At 36.5% G+C, this 19,451-nt stretch overlaps 1 pseudogene; it reads right to left on the bottom strand.

Moving 5' to 3' along the window:
• Positions 1 to 12,911: 12,911 nt before the first annotated feature.
• LOC113918070 lies at positions 12,912 to 16,132 on the bottom strand (annotated as a pseudogene).
• Between the last annotated feature and the right edge of the window lie 3,319 nt (positions 16,133 to 19,451).

Raw genomic sequence — 19,451 nt, 5'->3', positions numbered from 1 at the left:
AGTCAGTGAACACTAATGGAGGAAAAGAGGAATAGAGCTTATTTCAGCATTCTAAAGTCTCCTTAAATCACAAATCCACCTTCTTTCTTCTGTCAGTGGATAGAGACTTTCCATCAGGGGATCCCCGCGGTGACATTAGGTGGAAGAGGCAGGAGCGCATTAGAGAGCTGTCAAGTAGAGGGCAGTTCCTTCCTTTCCAGGAGGGAAATTGAGTGTGTGGTTGTGGTTCTTATCAGTTGACACCAGATGTGCTCAGCTGTTTCACTCTCCACTTTACCCCAACTAATCAATTACCCTTGCTCAAAATCAGACTGATACTCAAAACATTCAACAAAGTGCTTACATTTTTATGCTTAAGGCTAATTTAGCCAATAGTCCTGGGATGCTCTGAGGCAAGTCCCATTCCATGAAATAGGCTAGGAGAGATTTCTTAACATTTGTCCTGGTGTAGTCATGGACCATCGAGTGATTCCCTTAATTTCTTCTTATCTCTGTGTGCGTTGATATAAAATGAAGAGAATATTCCACTCTCTGATAATCAACTGAAAAAAATGTGTTTAGAAGTCCTTTGGGAAAAGTACAAACATAATTCTAATGTAAAACATTAAACATGTATCTTAAACAAAGGGAATGTAAGGGAGATTAAGAAAAAAACCAGTTAATTACAAATTCACTGTTTGCCAATACTAAATGTCAAGTCAAAATAATTAACCAAACATGCATAATTTATTATATCTCCTCCTTGTACTCATTTGTAAAGAAACTATTTTATTGACTATACCAAACTCTAAAATAGAATCAAAGGAGTTTGACCCCTGGTAATGGGAGACAAGCTTATACATAAAGCAGTTTTTATTATTAAGAACTCCTGGTGTCAATGCCCATGGTGATGATGAAGTTTAGAGTTCCGGGTGGGCTTAAGAGTTTTTAAGAACATCTTTCAAAGGTAAGCCAAATTATTCAATCATATTTTCAAAGTAAAGTGAAATAAAGAATTATTCAAATGCACTTTGTCCTTCTTAGCACTTGTCCTTCTTGATAGATTTTTTTGGTTTTTTTACAAAATGGAAAAAAAGAAATGGAGTCAGGAAGCAAGCACCAACTAGAAGCAAGACCACAGGTCATTACCTGTATTGATGGTGTATTTATAATTTATCCATTTTATTATGATTTAGGACTAGAGGAAATGGAAGAAACAATAGCAGCAAGTTTTATGTGTATATGCACACATACACAACTCTGTAGGAAGATCTCCACTGTGCTGAATCTACTTTGGGGAAAATTAAATGAATTGGATAGTAGAGAAGCACTTTGAAGTAATTTTGTTGTGGAGATCTGTTGCTTATTATGATCGGTCTTACTCTTCAAGTAAATTATATTCCTCTTGTCCCAGTCTGCACTAAATTGAGAAACACAGGCAACAGAAATGTAGACATCAATGTATCACCATTATCACGAATAAAACCTAAGTTGTAGAATGTGGCTACGGGGTGTGATCAAAGAGCTCCTAAAACCTCTTGGTTTCCCCATTCTATCCTACTAAGTGTAGACCTTGGATAGTTCACCTGAGTACATCCCTAGTGCTTAAAGCACATTAGTAGAATAGATCCATCCAATTAAGAACTGGAGATCACTCACTTCTCATACGGTGGCATGGGAAGGAGTAGAACAGAAAACCAGCTGTATTTTTGGGGGGAAGGCCATTCACAAGTACACATGAGTAGTGGGAAAAAGTAATCTCCTGAACAACTACACACACGTACCCCAACAGATATTAAAATGCACACCTATGATTGAGTGATATTGAACCCGCTGATTTTTATAACGCCTGTGTAAAGGAAGCCAGGGGGAACATTGTGGTAATTTCTTACATTTGTGTAGCATTGTAGAACTGACAAAAATTTTCACATATGAATTCATTAGATAAATCTCAAATCTTTGAGCATTATAACATGGAAAATACACTATTCTGTCCTTCAACAACTATGCCATAATGTCATTTTCAAATAGAACTTTGGGCTGGGTAATACATGAGATATGCAAAATAGCATTTCAAAGAGATTTTGTAAATGGCATTTATAAATTGCAAGTAAAACCTAGACTGGATTTGCATTTCTTATATTTTATATTTTATAACATAAATTATTATCTCTAATTCATGAAAGATACATTAAAGGGAATATTGCTCATAAGTTTCCTTAAGGATTTACTTCTATTTTTTCAGTAACTAAGATTTTGTGCAACCCCATTCCCCCAAAAAATAAAATTAACAATACAATTTCATAGTCTAAGAATAAAGTCTGATATCTCCAATGTATGCATCTGGGAATGTGAGGACACCTCAGCCGCAGTGATGAACATTTTTTCCCTTTGTCAATGCCATTGTGGACTAAAGAATACCTGCATAGCTGTGGCCATTCTGTCATCAGCTCAATCAACACTAAAGAGATACTGTAAGTTACTATGTTTTCAAAATGCATGGAGCATACGTGCCATTTTCATTTTGGCTGCTGAACATATTGCAAAACCACTGCAGAATTCTGTTGCTCATAGGCATGTCAGCTTTCAAGACTGACTGACTTCTATTTTTAGTTTATTATACGTGCTTAAGAGCTGGCAAAGTTTTCAAAACTAATTCATATCTGCATAATCTGGTAGGTAAGGCATATTTTAAAGACAAATTGCTTCCTTTCTAGAGTGAACCTCTTCAAGCATTAGAATATAAAACTCTAGATTGTATGGTCTGTTTTCTGGATTTGAAACAGTTCTGAAATTTATTAGGAGGCTTGGTTGTCTTGGATAATACCATAACAAGATATAGTAACCCCTCCTATGTAATAAATCTGAATGTTCAGGATAGTTTTGTAGTAGCCTAAGTGTAATGCATCATTACCCCAAGGCTCTACTTTCTCCAATTTATGTGCATTCTGCTGGTTGAATCAGATTGATAAAAAGCCTATTTTCTCAAAACATAACAAACCAACACGAACCTTTCTAGGACTGCAAATATATTTAAGAAAATATATAAATCATTGCTTGCCAAAGATTAAGGCTAATTTAAGCTATCTGGAAATCCTTAAAGACTTTTTTTCCTTTCCGTCACCATAAAGTAATGTGCCTCATTAATGTAGTTTAATCAATTCTTAGCAGTTCAAGGCTATAAAATAGTCTAAGTAGTAACAGCTTCGAAGCGGGAGTGAGGCATGGAATGGAATAGTAAGGCCTGTCGAATTCCCCAACTGTTTGTAATCCACGAAGATATGTACTCAGAAAACGAACTGAGATTGCATTTATGAAAGGTGTATAATTCTTCTTAGCATTGCTCATGAGCCATTCGATATTCTGGATGGAGTTATTAATGAGTTTGTGCAAACTTCAAAATTTAAACTATATGTAAACACTGATCAATTGACTTTTTCTGCTGAGTAACATCTGATTTGTTATATATTTTCTCCTTGTCTTATTTTCTTTGGAAAAATAAATAATTTGTTTTGTTTAATATTAGGTTATTCAACTGGACACCAAAATTTTGGCTGTGGCTGATTCACTATAAATTTAAAATGACTTGATCCTTTGCTTAGTGTATTTATCCCGTTAACTAGCTGACTTAACCAGCTGTATCATAGATATTTTATATGGTAGGAATGAAAGTGTGTCTAGTATTATCATTCATTCATTTATTCTCCCAAGAGGCAATGATTTTGTTGCTACTATATGTCAATATTTCTTTGAGAAATCAGTGTTCTCATCCATCCCACTGGTGTCCACAGGATAGCAGGCACAAGGACTTTGGGCTTGGGTGGAAATGACAGGAGGGAAATTGAATGATGAAACTTAGCTACTGAAATATCAGTTGGAGACAGTATTTTAAGTATGCATAAAACTATACTGCTTAATTATCACACATATCAATATGTCAGAAAAATATGAATATATACAGATGGTTCCAACTTAAGACGGTTCAACTTATGATTTTCAACTTTATAATGTTTGAAAGTCATATGAATTTAGTAGAAACCATACTTTGAATTTTAAATTTTTATTTTTTCCCAGGTTAGTGACATGCGGTATAATTCATACTGTCTTGTGACACGGGGCAGTGGCAGCAAAGCCACAGCTCCCAGTCAGGCACGGGACCATGAGGGTAAACAATCAATATACTTACAACTGTTCTGTTACTCACTTTCAGTACAGTATTCAATACATTACATGAGATATTCAGTACTTTATTATAAGATAAGCTTTGTGTCCCAACTGTAGGTTTATGTAAGTGTTTTGAGCATGTTTAAGGTAGGCTAGAATAAGTCATGATGTTCAGTAGGTGAGGTGTATTAAATACATTTTTGGCTTACAATATTTTCAACTCACAATGGGTTTATCAGGACATTACCCTGTTGTAAATTGAGTAAGATGTGTGTGTATGTGGGTGTGTGTGTGTGTGAGTGAGTGTGTGTGTGTTTATAAACATTCAACTGCTTCGGATATATTCAACTTAGAAATCTGTATACGTTGTTGATTCATTATTTCCTCCTACATTATTGTGATGTCAATTCCACTTAATGCTGCTCTTTGACAGACCTCTCATGGTCTCTTTTTAAACTACTTGAGTGTCCTGCTAAATACTCCCCTCTACTTCAGTTCACTTGCCTGTTCAAACTAATCCCCTGCTCCCCTCAAACACACATAGATATGACCATATCAGTCTGCTACTTAAAAACCCTTATTCCCCTATAGGCAAAATTCAAATACTTTAACACCATAAAACTCAGTTCCAAAAAACCTCTCCAGATATAACTGTGAGTATTATTTTGTCTCTCTGAACTTCTAACACATATACATTTTCATTCTTCTTTAGATACATTGAACATCACAGACACGAGAATGTTAATATTCTCTAACCCTTATCTATCTGATGAATATTAAGTGTATTTTAAGCTCTTTCCCTGGGGAGAAAAATCTTCCTTCAAGGCAATATTAAAGGTTTTCTTATCTGTTTTCCCACAAATAGTTTATGGTTAATTCTTTCATTCAATTTATCAATTATGCATTCACTATTTATCATAGGCCCACAATGGGTCAGACACTATACAAAGTAAGCTGTAGCAAAAACTATAGTATCAAACAATATGAGGTCCCTGCCCTCTTGGAGCTTAGAATTAAATAGAGAAGAAAGGCCATAAGCAAATTAGCAAACAAAAAACGTATCACTGAAAATTATAGTAAGTGCTATAAAGAAAAAGAACGGGGTGAGAGAAACAAAATGGGGCAAGGGGGAATCCACTTTAGACTGGGAGAGTTAGGCTAGTCTATGTTTGTGCTGCATGAGTCAGGAATAAATGCCTTAGGAAAGCCAGTTCTGCTGGAGCATAATTCCAAAAGGGAGGAATGTCTGAGATTAAGTTAGAGAAGATGCAGGATCTGAGGCAGTGAGGCCCAGTAGACGTTAGAGTCTCCCTCAGTGTTGAAGGGTCTCATTGAAAGGTGACAGAAAGACACTGAAGGTCAAAGAGAGAGAATTAAAAAGAAATGTTTGAGTGAATAACAACATGAGAAAATGAATATTTTATATATATATATATATATATATATATATATATATATATATATTCCTTAAAGAAAAAAAGTCAAAAACAATCTGGTTGCCATAGGGAAAATAGGCTGAATGGGAGCGAAATTAGAAGCCAGCAACTAGTCAGGAGGCAACTGCAGTCCTGTAAGTTGGAGAGGATGCTAACTTTGGCTAAACAGGTTCCAGACAACAGAGATGTAAAGAAGGGGGCAAAATGGAGCTTCCATTGAACAATGAAAGTTTACTGAATTAAAGAGAATGTAGAAACTAGTGAACAGACTCATTAAATATCGAGATCAGGAGTGAAATAAGAAGGGATTACCAAATTAATTTAAAAAATTTTTTTAAAGATTATGTTCATTTATTTGACAGGGAGAGAAAGAGAGCACAAGCAGGTTGAACGGCAGGCAGAGGGAGAGGGAGAAGCAGGCTCCCTGCTGAATAGAGAGCCCGAGGCAGGGCTCCATCCCTGGACCCCAAGATCATGACCTGAGCCGAAGACAGATGCTTAACCAACTGAGCCACCCAGGCGCCCCTCATTTTAAATATTTTTGAGCCTCAGAGATGTCAAGCAGAAAGTAGAAATACACAGATGGAACTTCTTTGGTGTTTATTGTGTTTGGACAAAAAAAGAAAAATCAGAAACAAGCAGGGAAATAACCCATGTTTTAGTTTAAGAGTTAGACTCACAGTATACCTTGTGCTGAGGAGACAAATAGCCTTTACAAGCACTTGAGACATCCAGGAAGCACTCACTTAGACAAGGAGGTAACATACCCCTAAAGTGAAAGGGCTGTGTGTTTTGAGTGAGTTAAATCAGTACAAAGCTTCAGAGCCCAGCTAGAGGGAGAGACAGATAAATTGTCCAAGGGAGAGGATTCCAGAAAGTCTTTAAGAAAAGCTTATAGTTTTATAATAGAGTTGTTGAAAGTATGTCAGAGACTGTGTGCACACATAGTGCTAAAGTGTCCTTGTTGAAAGCATACACTTTAAGGTTTATTTAGGATTAGTCGTAACCAGGGATGCTGGGAAGAAACATTAATTGTTAAGTAAATAAACATGACTGCCCCACTCTGGGTCGTAATGAAGTTCACCTGCAGGTTCAGTCTTGAAGGTGAGCTGCTGCAATTGCCAAGCTCTTTGCTTTTTCTTGGTTCACACTGTCATCTACATAAGGCGTATCCCTTCATACCAGAAATCACAAGGGTCTCTCTTACCTGTTTCACTTCTGAAGCATGACTGCCTATCTTGTTGATGTGCTTTCCAATGTGCCCCTCCCTCAACTGAGTGAACTTTTCAAATAACCGTTGTCTGTATTTTAATTTCACCATCTATATTTGGTTAAACCAAGTCCAGTCATTTCCTTCTAAGGCTGAAATGAACAGACAGATGAAAGTTTAATTTCATTTACCGGAGAAAAACTGTTGCATGTGCTTTTTAGAGCATACCTAAGAAACGAGATACATTAATTTAAATGTTTTAGAGTATTGTATATTTTCTTAGAAAACATGACTTTTCAATCACAAGTTAACACTTCAGTCAGAAAAGCTGTATCAATCCTAGTTACAAAAAAAACAAAAACAAAAACAAAAACAAAAAACAGTGCCTTTATCCAAATAGCAGGTGCATAATTATGGAAAAACAAGGCAACTATGAAGTGTTAGGACCAATCATATCTTTGACGATAGCTCCAAATGTCAAGTATGACTGTCAATGAGAAGCTGAGAGATTCTCTGCCTTTTGATCAACAGGCCTGCCAAGATTAGGGTTGGTTCACTCCTTAGTAGACAGATAAGCAGATGAAATTTATTCAGATCCAGATACCCCAAAGCAGCTAATTCCTGTTCAGTTTGAGACTGATCAGGCTCCTTGCAGACATTTATAGGGCATTTATCAGACAAGAGCACAAGTGGAGGCCCACATACTAGAGGCCTAAATAAACAGTTACCAATTAAGCCAATAAACTCCTTAATATTATGCTCTACCTTCTATCTTGATAAAATACATGGTCATAACATCAAAATTTCTGTTTTTCTTTTCACCTTTTACTTTTTTTCTGAGCTTTACTTGTATATTTTTTATTTCTAACTGTACTTTTTCTCAGTGATTTAAAGGATTAAACATAAAATGTAACTGTATTCAAAGGGTAAAAATCTGAATGTATTTTAATCAAAAGTTAATATAGTCAATATAAGAATTTTTAAAAATCAAAATTATTCTTAATGTTTAAAATATTTTCTTCCAACATATTCAAAATTTCTATTCATTTTCATAGGCAATATAGAAGTTGTAAGTGAAGAAAATAAAAAGTTATGTAAAATTATCTGAAGTTTAATTTCATGTAATTAAGACTAAATATAATTTTTCAGAAAGATTAAACTCTGATTCTAACATTAATTGTATGTAACATTAATTGATTAATATAAGAATCAGAGATACTCTTTATGTACATTCAGGGGCGGCCAAACTTTTTCTATAAAAAAACATGCAGTAAATATTTTAGGTTTAGGGCCATACAGCTCTGTTACAACTACTCAGCTCTGTCACTGTAACGTGAAATCACATGGATGGTACATGAATTAATGAGAATGACTGCGTTACCGAAAGAAACTACTTCCAGGCATAGACAGAAGGCCAGATGTTGCCTGTGGACCATAGTGTGCTGAGCCCCGGTTTAGAATGACATATACATGAATTTAAGAGTGATTTGAATTGTTTAATATTGGAATGTTCCTCCAGCCAACACATGCAACTGTTGAACTATCACAGTAATTCATGAGGACTTTCATAACCACAAACTGGAACATAAAGAGTTAAAAGAAAATAAATGGGAGAATCCTTGCAAACATATTACTGCAATTAAGGGATTTCACAAGATAATTTGACTTTTCTCTCATAAACACTTATGCTGCTCAAATCCTTTCAGTCTGTCTCTGAGGGAGGGGCAGCACAACCTGCAAACCTTCATGGTATTAAAAGCAAGTTCCCTCTTGTTTGAGGATGTATCCTAGAGAGAGAGTGTTTTCCTTGAATGGTGTGCGTCATGTTACTGGTAAAATTGCGCCAGCCCTAAGAATCAAATCCTGAGTGACTAAATTTCCCATGTGTTGGTTAGTAAATGTGTGTGTGTGTGTGTGTATGTGCTTTTGTTCTCGTCTGTAAGTGGACTAAGCAGAGATCAACATATTTCCAGAAAACAGCCTAATGGTACTTTGACCGTATCTTTGTTCTTCCCCATGTTGTGTGACCCAGAGAGTGTTTCTTAGAATCAATGGACTCTAAAAACAACTTAAACATCACTTGTTCTGATTAAATGTACACAAAGACCTTGTATTTGTTCTGAAAAATAATAACAATTCAATACCTATTTGCTGAAACAGATACCTCCGCTCTCCAGTTCATCTTTTAAAAGCTGACAGATTACCTTTCTCCAAACATCATGGGTTTCAGAAGAGCAGAATGGAGAAAATAAACATGAGACCATAACTGTAACAGAAATTCAGGCTTTTCCATTTGAAATGTAATTAAGCTCACCTGATCTGAAACCAAGTTACATGGTATCATTGTGTGGCATTTTATGCATACTTCTCATACCACTCTGGGCCTGTTACAGTATACTTCTACTGATGTCTGTGACTTGAACTGCATTCCAAAATATCGTGATCTCAGACAGTGCTCTGGGTAAGAAGCACAGTGATAACCACCACAGGGTAGGGCAGGACATATGGGAAGGATGCCCTAACAACTGAGGTTTTTCATTAAATAACAAAATGTATATAAAATCATTTAAAATTATTCATGAGATGAAATGGAGTTTAAGTAACAAATGTCCAAACATAGTGTGTGTCCAGATTAAGACTACCTTTCCTCTTGAATCTGTAATTATAATACAAGAGCAAGATCTCACTGCTGATAATGGTGGCTACCAGTCCCAGAGACCCTCTGCCTTGACACAAAGGGAACATTACTACATGCCAAAGATCAAAAACTAGTCGTCACCTCATTCATTGTCTTCTTCAATGTCAATAACTATCAGCAATGATCAGATTAGGAAAATGAGGTTCAGAAGGCTTCATTTATTTATGTGAAGATAAAGGACACTATTCTAGGTCTGTCTGAATCCAAAACCCATCCCTCACAGCCCAGTACTATAAAGTAATCACTGAACTGAATCAACAAGATTGAGTTGTAGTTGTAAATTTAAGCCACTACCGAGAGCAGAACCAGTGTCAAACTCAGTGTGAAGCAGCAGTCATATACGTTCCCTCTACCCCTTCTAGTACCTTCCCCATTCCTGTGACTCTGTGGTTTCATTTCTCCCAGTTTACAACTTGTTCCATGCAAACAAATACAGATTCTCGGTGGGCTTGCTGGGTGGAAGTCTCACTAAACTGTTATAACATGTTACTCCTTCCTGAGTTGTAAGTAACTACTAGTAGGTTGCTTCTGGCTCATTTATATAGAGAGCTCCAGAAGATATTTTTAAAATTCCTTGGAGATACAGAGACAAATTACTAATAGTGGAATTAAAGGAACAGTGACATGAGATAGGGGTAAAATTTGTAAAAGGTGTGATTTCCAGAAATATCTGCATTATATTCGTAATATGCAGTGCACTTATTTACAAGGCAGAAACACAATTTTACCTTATATTAGGCCACTAGTAGATGTTTTGAGTACAGAGAAGAGTTCCCTGCCTTTGTATCTTAAGAGCTTGACATATGTTAGTACTATGAATTGCATGTGCCCCGCTCCCAGATGCCTTACTGTTATCTGTGACCTTCTCACTGGAAATTCCTTTAACTCTTCTAACACAAAGGCTACTCAAATTAAACAAATCTGTAACTAATTACAGTCTTTTGCAAGCAAGGTAAGAAATAAATCCTATACCTGCACATTAAAAAGTTAAGTACCAGCAATAAAAATTTTTGCCATTGTTTCCAGTATTAAAAAGAAAAGAAAAAAAGCTGTGTGATCTGATGGTTAAGTCAGATTTTGGATTTAATATCTATTAATTCCATGAGAGACATCACTATTCCCCAAACTAGTGATGATCAGATGGATAATGTGACAAGTTCTCACAATTGTGTCTTTCAATTTGAGAAAGTGTGTCCTCTCATGTGTCATTATAAAGGGCACCTTTATTCTCTCTCCCACACCTTCTCGGTATTTACATTAGTAACATTGCACCATAATTGTATTTTATAAAGCCCAAGACTCATTTAAATGCCTGAAAATTATGCCAAAGGGATTTCATTTACCACTGGCTATGTAGGGGATAGAGTTATACAACCCCTATTAATGTTAATGGGAGTTCATGAATAAATCTTCAAAATTTCAGAGAAAAATGTATCCCAAGAAGGACATGAAACGAAGACAACAGGCTCGCCAGAGCAAAATTAAATGGCAGTTTGATTTTCTGAGCTAATACCTCATAAAAATAGAAGTCACTTACACTTAAAATCATTTAAGAATAGTGATTTCTTTAGTAAGAATTCACAAATCTCTTTGACAACTTAACTCACATAATTTGCACAAATAACAATTTTTATTATTGGCAATTACCTATAGATTTCCAATATGGAATGACCTGAGGGTCTTTTACGTAGTATCCCAGTTTCTCATGATCATCACTGAATGAGGATTTAGACGATAAAATACATTTTTAGAAATAAATCACCATGAAATTATATGGTTGTAGCTTTAACACTACATATTAGAAGGTAACTATGTGAACTTCCATAGATACTAGAAGAATGCGATATTTTATATTGCTCATTGGCAAATATGGTGGCAGTCTTTTAAAACTAAAATATGATTATAAATATTAAACATGTCATTCTCATCAGGTTTCTTAGATGTTAAAAAAAAAAAAAACAAACAAACAACTATGGGGCACCTGGGTGGCTCAGTAGTTAAGTGTCTGCCTTCGGCTCAGGTCATGATCCCAGGGTCCTGGGATCAAGTCCTACATCGGGCTCCCTGCTCGGTGGAAAGCCTGCTTCTCCCTCTCCCACTCCCCCTGCTTGTGTTCCCTCTCTCGCTGTGTCTCTCTTTGTCAAATAAATAAATAAAATCTTAAAAAACAAAACAAAACAAAACTATAAACTGCTAAGATTTAAACTTTTTATTTTGGATGATTATTTATTCATTCATTCATTCATTCATTCAATATAGAACTAACTTGTTTTCATGGAGCAATTGGGACTTTTTCCATAAATGATTTTGGTGTTTAATTATTTTAACAGTGTTGTCTCCACATACAATAAAAACGAAAGTATAAGTATATTCTAAGTCAAATTTATGCATACTAACAATCATATTTTACTGAAATTTGTTCTATATAAATTAGCTTTTACTAAAATTATATTTTATAATTTTAATAAATAATGAAATAAAATGAGTGACTTTTGAATAATGATGAAATAAAAATGAGTGGCTTTGAATATACAATACCTTTTGCTAGAAAATGTTTGAGTTAATTAATATCTCTCCAAATAATGGATGCTTTAGTATTTCAATTCTTAGGATTCTACGTAGATAATCCTGTTCCCTAGTCAAATTCCTTTATAAAATAGGGGCTTCCTACATAATGTACCTCAACTTTTTTTTTCTTTCCAACTGTATTCTTTTGGTAATCTCTTCCAGAGATAATTGCTCCCGTTTGTAGGTGATGAAATGTGTTAGGAACCTACTTCAAATGTTGGCCCAGCTCTAAGCATGGTCTTTCCCTTTACTTGAACTCAGAATTAAGACTCTTGGCTCTTGTTTTTTATATTCCAGTCCCAGAAGTAGTTTTCATTGTAGAAGCTATCTGCAGGCCATCTTGTGCTTTCTAGCACTAGTCTACAACCAGGCTCTAGCTTCTCCAGGACACTACACAATAGGGATTTGCCTATATATTAAACTACAAGGCATTCTCTTATTAGTTGTTTTTTTTTTAAGAATTTATTTATTTATTTGACAGAGAGAGACACAGCAAGAGAGTGAACACAAGCAGAGAGAGTGGGAGAGGGAGAAGCAGGCTTCCTGCCAAGCAGGGAGCCCAATGTGGAACTTGATCCCAGGACCCTGGGACCATGACCTGAGCTGAAGGCAGACGCTTAACGACTGAGCCACCCAGGCACCCTCTCATTAGTTTAAATACATTTTATTTTAGACAACTAACATGACATGTTTTTTTCTTTAAAAAAGTGCCTGTGCTCCAAATAAATCAAGGTAAAAATAAATGAAGAGCTCAAGATGACATCAGTCACATTTGTCTAAGTCCTGCTGTGTGTGGATAAAGCACAGTGGCCAATTATGATAACAGGTGATACATCCAATGTAATAGGCAAATTTGTTAACATTTTTCCATTTCTAAACCATCCTTAAAGAAAACCATATATGGGGTCTCACCATCCTCATGACAGTCCAGCAGAGCAACCATGCCATCTGGATTCATGTTTTCACAATAATGAACTGGTAGTTCTTTTGTTTGTTTGTTTTTGTTTGTTTTTAATTTTTTTATTATTATGTTATGTTAATCACCATACGTTACATCATTAGTTTTTGATGTAGTGTTCAATGATTCATTGTTTGTATGTAACACCCAGTGCTCCATGCAGTACGTGCCCTCTTCAATACCCATCACCAGGCTAATCCATCCCGCCATTCCCCTCCCCTCTAGAACCCTCAGTTTGTTTCTCAGAGTCCATAGTCTCTCATGGTTCATCTCCCCCTCCAATTTCCCCCCCTTCATTCTTCCCCTCCTGCTATCTTCTTCTTCTTTTTTTTTAACCTATAATGTATTATTTGTTTCAGAGGTACAGGTCTGTGATTCAAGTCTTACATAATTCACAGCGCTCATCATAGCACATACCCTCCCCAATGTCTATCACCCAGCCACCCCATTCCTCCCAACCCCCACCACTCCAGCAACCCTCAGTTTGTTTCCTGAGATTAAATTGCTCATATCAGTGAGGTCATATGATACATGTCTTTCTCTGATTGACTTATTTCACTCAGCATGGTACCCTCCAGTTCCATCCACATCATTGCAAATGGCAAGATTTCGTTCCTTTTGATGGCTGCCTAATATTCCGTTGTATATATATACCACATCCTCTTTATCCATTCATCTGTCGATGGACATTTTGGCTCTTTCCATAGTTTGGCTATTGTGGACATTGCTGCTAATAAACATCGGGGTGCAACGTACCCCTTCAGATCCCTACATTTGTATCTTTGGGGGTAAATACTCAGTAGTGCATAGTGGGTTTGTATAGTAGTTCTATTTTCAACTTTTTGAAGAACCTCCATACTATTTTCCAGAGTGGCTGCACCAGCTTGCATTCCCACCAACAGTGTAGGAGGGTTCCCCTTGCTCCGCAACCCCACCAACATCTGTTGTTTCTTGACTTGTTAATTTTAGCCATTCTGACTGGTGTGAGGTGGTATCCCATTGAGGTTTTGATTTGGATTTCCCTGATGCCGAGCAATGTTGAACACTTTTTCATGTGTCTGTTGGCCATTTGGATGTCTTCTTTGGAAAAATGTCTGTTCATGTTGTCTGCCCATTTCTTGATTGGATCATTTGCTCTTTGGGTGTTGAATTTGATAAGTTCTTTATAGATTTTGGATACTAGCCCTTTATCTGATATGTCATTTGCCAATATCTTCACTCATTCTGTCGGTTGTCTTTTGGTTTTGTGGACTGTTTCTTTTGCTCTGCAAAAGCTTTTTTATCTTGAAGTCCCAATAGTTCATTTTTGCCCTTGCTTCCCTTGCCTTTGGCGATGTTTCTAGGAAGAAGTTGCTGTGGCTGAGGTCAAAGAGGTTGCTGCCTGTGTTCTCCTTTAGGATTGTGATGGACTCCTGTCTCACATTTAGGTCTTTCAACCATTTGGAGTCTATTTTTGTGTGTGGTGTAAGGAAATGGTCCAGTTTCATTCTTCTCCATGTGGCTGTACAATTTTCCCAACACCATTTGTTGAAAAGACTGTCTTTTTTCCATTGGACATTCTTTCCTGCTTTGTCGAAGATGAGTTGACCATAGAGTTGAGGGTCCATTTCTGGGCTCTCTATTCTGTTCCATTGATCTATGTGTCTGTTTTGTGCCAGTACCATACTGTCTTGATGATGACAGCTTTGTAATAGAGCTTGAAGTCTGGAATTGTGATGTCACCAGCTTTGCTTTTCTTTTTCAACATTCCTCTGGCTATTCGGGGTCTTTTCTGGTTCCATACAAATTTTGGGATTATTTGCTCCATTTCTTCGAAAAAAGTGGATGGTAATTTGTTAGGGATTGCTTTAAATGTATAGCTTGCTCTAGGTAGCATTGATATCTTCACAATATTTGTTCTTCCAATCCATAAGCATGGAACGTTTTTCCATTTCTTTGTGTCTTCCTCAATTTCTTTCATGGGTATTTTATAGTTTTCTGAGTACAGATCCTTTGCCTCTTTGGTTTGATTTATTCCTAGGTATCTTATGGTTTTGGGTGCAATTGTGAATGGGATCAACTCCTTAATTTCTCTTTCTTCTATCTTGTTGTTGGTGTATAAGAATGCCACTGATTTCTGTGCATTGATTTTATATCCTGCCACTTTACCAAATTCCTGTATGAGTTCTAGCAGTTTTGGGGCGGAGTCTTTTGGCGTTTCCACATAAAGTATCATATCATCTGCAAAGAGTGAGAGTTTGACTTCTTCTTTGCCAATTCGGATGCTTTGATTTCTTTTTGTTGTCTGATTGCTGTGGCTAGGACTTCTAATACTGTGTTGAATAGCAGTGGTGATAGTGGACATCCCTGCTGTGTTCCTGACCTTAGGGGGAAAGCTCCATGTATTTGAGTTCCTTTCGACTTTCCTCTTGTGATTGAGTTCTAGTTTCAAAGCATTGTGGTCTGAAAATATGCAAGAAATGATCCCAGTCTTTTGGTACCGATTGAGACCTGATTTGTGACCTAGGATGTGATTTATTCTGGCGAATGTTCCATGGGCACTAGAGAAGAATGTGTATTCTGTTGCTTTGGGATGGAATGTTCTGAATATATCTGTGAAGTCCATTTGGTCCAATGTGTCATTTAAAGTCTTTATTTCCTTGTTGATCTTTTGCTTAGATAATCTGTCCATTTCAGTCAGGGGGGTGTTAAAGTCCCCCACTATTATTGTATTGTTGTCGATGTGTTTCTTTGCTTTTGTTATTAATTGGCAAGGATGTGCTTGATTTGTTCTGCAGCCCCTGTCATAAAAAGTTTTACTCTTTCTGGTCTCCGTTCTTCACGTTTACCTTTGATTGATTTCATATAATCTTTGATGTTCTTCTTGTAGGTTTCCTCTGCGAAGCTGGTTTCCATCATTTGCGGGAAGTGCAAATGATGGTTCATGACAATATCAATGCTAGTGATTTTGTGCTTTTGGTACTTTCACCCTTGGGGCCTTCAGTGGGGACATTTCCACCAATAAGTGAGTCAACAATGTTACCCTCTGTCTTACTGATCATCTTCCCCTCCACCTCCAGGCACAGCCTGTCCGTGATCTCCCAGATCTTGAGGATGTCGGAGAACATCTCATCATGCCTAATGAGGAGATGATTATGACTGCGGCTGGACAGAGACTACAGTGGTACCAGCTTAGCAGGAGCCTAAGAACTCTGAGTGAGCTCAGTGCAGCCAGAACAGCACTTGGGGGGGGAGAGGGGAGAGAGAAGCAATGCCTTGACTTTTAAATGTTATCTGTATAAACTGGTTAATAAATAACTTTTTAAAAGGGTCAGGTGCAGAAGAGCTTTATTAACATACATCTGTGAAGATGAGGTTTTAATTCTTTTAAATGACAAACAGTCCAAGTGTGTTCACTTAAGATGAATGAGAATAGGTAGTAACTTCCTTGAAACCTGGTTTAACCACTGCAGAGCTACTTCGGTTTCAGGGCAGAAATCAACAGATTGGGTCTGGAGTTAGCATTACTTAGATATATAGAAAGTGCACAGCAACAGTTCCAGCCTGTTACCAAGGCTCTATTCATATATTGGACCTCACTCAAGGTGAGGTCCGCTAATGGCAGTCAGTGCATAAGAATCCATCTCCTTATGATTCTTATTTACATCAGCATTCCTAATTGCTTTATCATTTCTAAGTCAATTTCATCAGTCAGGGACATTTGTGTTGTTATTGTTAATTCAACTGTTTTCTGAAGGCAAGTATAGAACTCTGAAATAAGTGCATGTGTGTATTTATATACATATAATTTCTTCTACATCTTTCACTCTGAAAAGTGTGCTTTACAAATAAATTTTTCAGCTTTGTCATGAGTCTTATTTCCCTTTTTCCCAAGCAAAGATAATCATAACAAAATTCTTTAAGAACTCTCCCCATAGTCTCTTTGATGTAGAAACAGTCCAGCTGCAATTTATTCCCTCTTCCTTTTATCTCCTGGGAAAAGGAGAAGCTGGCTGATTTAACCAAGTCCTAGCCTTCTTCACAGAGAAAAAAAAAAAATGTGTCCTACAGGATGGAATGAGTGGTGGGGAAACTTCTCCCGGAATGTTAATGCAAGCTTCTGTCTGGTCCTTCTAAGCATCATACCTAATGTATTTATTATAAAGAAATCTATAGTATGGCAACATCGATTTTTAGATTCACCAGAATAGGCATATCTTCCTTACTGTGAACGTTTTAACGTAATAAGAAATATAAAGAGATCTGTCACCTGGAGGTCACTGCTTTCTTCACACAGATCATTACTGCTTCTAAAGAGATAGTGGCCAGGAACTTGACCAGACTCATACAAGAAAAGCTGTCAAAAAGGAAAAACAGTTGCTTTATACATTAACACAAACAATGGGTGATGACATTTGGTGAGAATGTGCAAGTATTAGGCCAGTAGCCCTGGTGGTAATAAACATGAGTAATAGTAAAAAGCAATCATGTTGCAATCTTCTTTTGAGTTTAGTAATCATTTTTCTCAATGATGCTTTATGGATATAACTTCATTTTGTTATTTTTAATTTGCTTTATCTATAAGAGAAATGCATGTGCTGGATCATAAAGTCCAGTCAGTACTAAAGGATATAACGTGAAAATGAAAGTTTACTACCTTCCACCCAGAGACACTTTTAATAGTCTGTTTTTAGGACTTGACATAATTATCTCAATAAGTATAAATGTTACCTGTGTACACCTATTTGTTAATCTTCAATATTAAATGTGGTCTATCCTTCCATAAAAGTTGACACTTATTATAGTTCCATCCTTTCCTTCTATACTTCTAAATCTTTGCTAAAAATATAAATTCATATTTATTTTTATTTCTTACTCTATTATGACCCTTATATTTGTATATAGCACACATAAATGTCTATTTCTTTGCTCAAATATTTTTAGAGAGCATGTTGACTTCTATAATAAGGGAAAGACAGGGAGGAAGCATATTGGATTTATTTATTTTACATGTTCTTTATTAATACATTTGCTTGCTTATGTGTTTTATTGTATAGTCTCTTAATAGATATCTTCACTTTATGCCTAAGGCCCTCTAGCTACTTAATCATGTATTTGTTATAAAGAACACATTTTTTAAAAGATTTTATTTATTTGAGAGAGACAGAAATAGCGACAGAGATAGCGAGAGAGAGAGCAGGAGCAGGGAGGAGAGGGAGAAGCAGGCTTCCCGCTGAGCAAGGAGCCTGATGTGGGACTCGATCCCAGGACCCTGGGATCATGACCTGAGCCGAAGGCAGACGCTTAATGACTGAGCCACCCAGGCACCCCAAGAACCCATTTTTAAGAGGCATTTTCTGAAAGTCCAAAGAATTTCTTTCTTTCTTTTCTTTCTTTTTTTGGAGAGAAAGTGCACTTAAGTGGGGGAAGAGGAGGGGCAGAAGGAAAGGGAGAGAGAATCATAAGCAGGCTCCATGCCCAGCGTGGAATCTGACACAGGGCTCAATCCCACAACCCTGAGATCAGGACCTGAGTCAAAATCAAGAGTCAGATGCTTAACTGAGTGAGCCACCCAGGCGCCCCTGTGCAAAGAATTTCGATTTTAATTTACACCAATTGCTTTTCATCTGAGAATTACCCTTACTTTTGTTCTTCTATGTTAAGCTGTTTCTTGGATGCCTTGGACTCTTTACAACAGCTATAATACTTCCTAAATAAATATACAGAAATGGCCTGTAAGTGGTAAAATGTCTGAGCTCATGCATGTCCAAATTAAGTTTATTTTACTCTCATGGTTGATTGATCATTTGACTGATATTCTGATTTCTATGTTCAGTTTATCCATTTGTCCCTTAGAGTCCATGTTTTCTGTGTTGTTGTTTTTCTCCTCTCTGGTTGATCTTGGTCATCCATTTATGTTTATCAGTGAAGAACTCTGTTACGTGATATTCACTGATAAGGTGAGTATTCTCTCTAGCATTGCATTTTATAGCTATTCATATTTTCTTTTTAAATATCCTCCACTTTGGAATCTCAGCAGCTCTTCAATCACTTTTTTTCATATCAATATATGTGTTAATGATATGTCTTTTTCATTATAAGATTTTGTAGAAACATCCATATTGCTTTTATAAATGATTAGACTGCATCTTCCTTTCCATTTCTACTGGGTCCACACCCTATTATCAATGTTCATCACTTCTTACAGCGATTTCAAAGTAACCTTTTCACTGTTTTTTTTGCCACCAGCTAGCATCCATTTATTTCAAATTAGAAAATAGCCTTTTACCAAATAATGCATTGAGACTGCCATGTTCGTTTCTGTAGTGAAATAAAGGGAGCAGATGAGATATGCCATTTACTTTTCTCATGTTAATTTAAATACCTTTGAAATCCCTTGAACTACATTAGCAAACACAGATCACTAAGGGATATTGACCTGAGAAGAGCATATCATTG

The sequence above is a fragment of the Zalophus californianus genome, chromosome 1, assembly GCF_009762305.2.
Source record: "Zalophus californianus isolate mZalCal1 chromosome 1, mZalCal1.pri.v2, whole genome shotgun sequence".
Taxonomy (NCBI): Eukaryota; Metazoa; Chordata; class Mammalia; order Carnivora; family Otariidae; genus Zalophus; species Zalophus californianus.
This window is presented reverse-complemented; position numbering and strand designations above follow the sequence as displayed.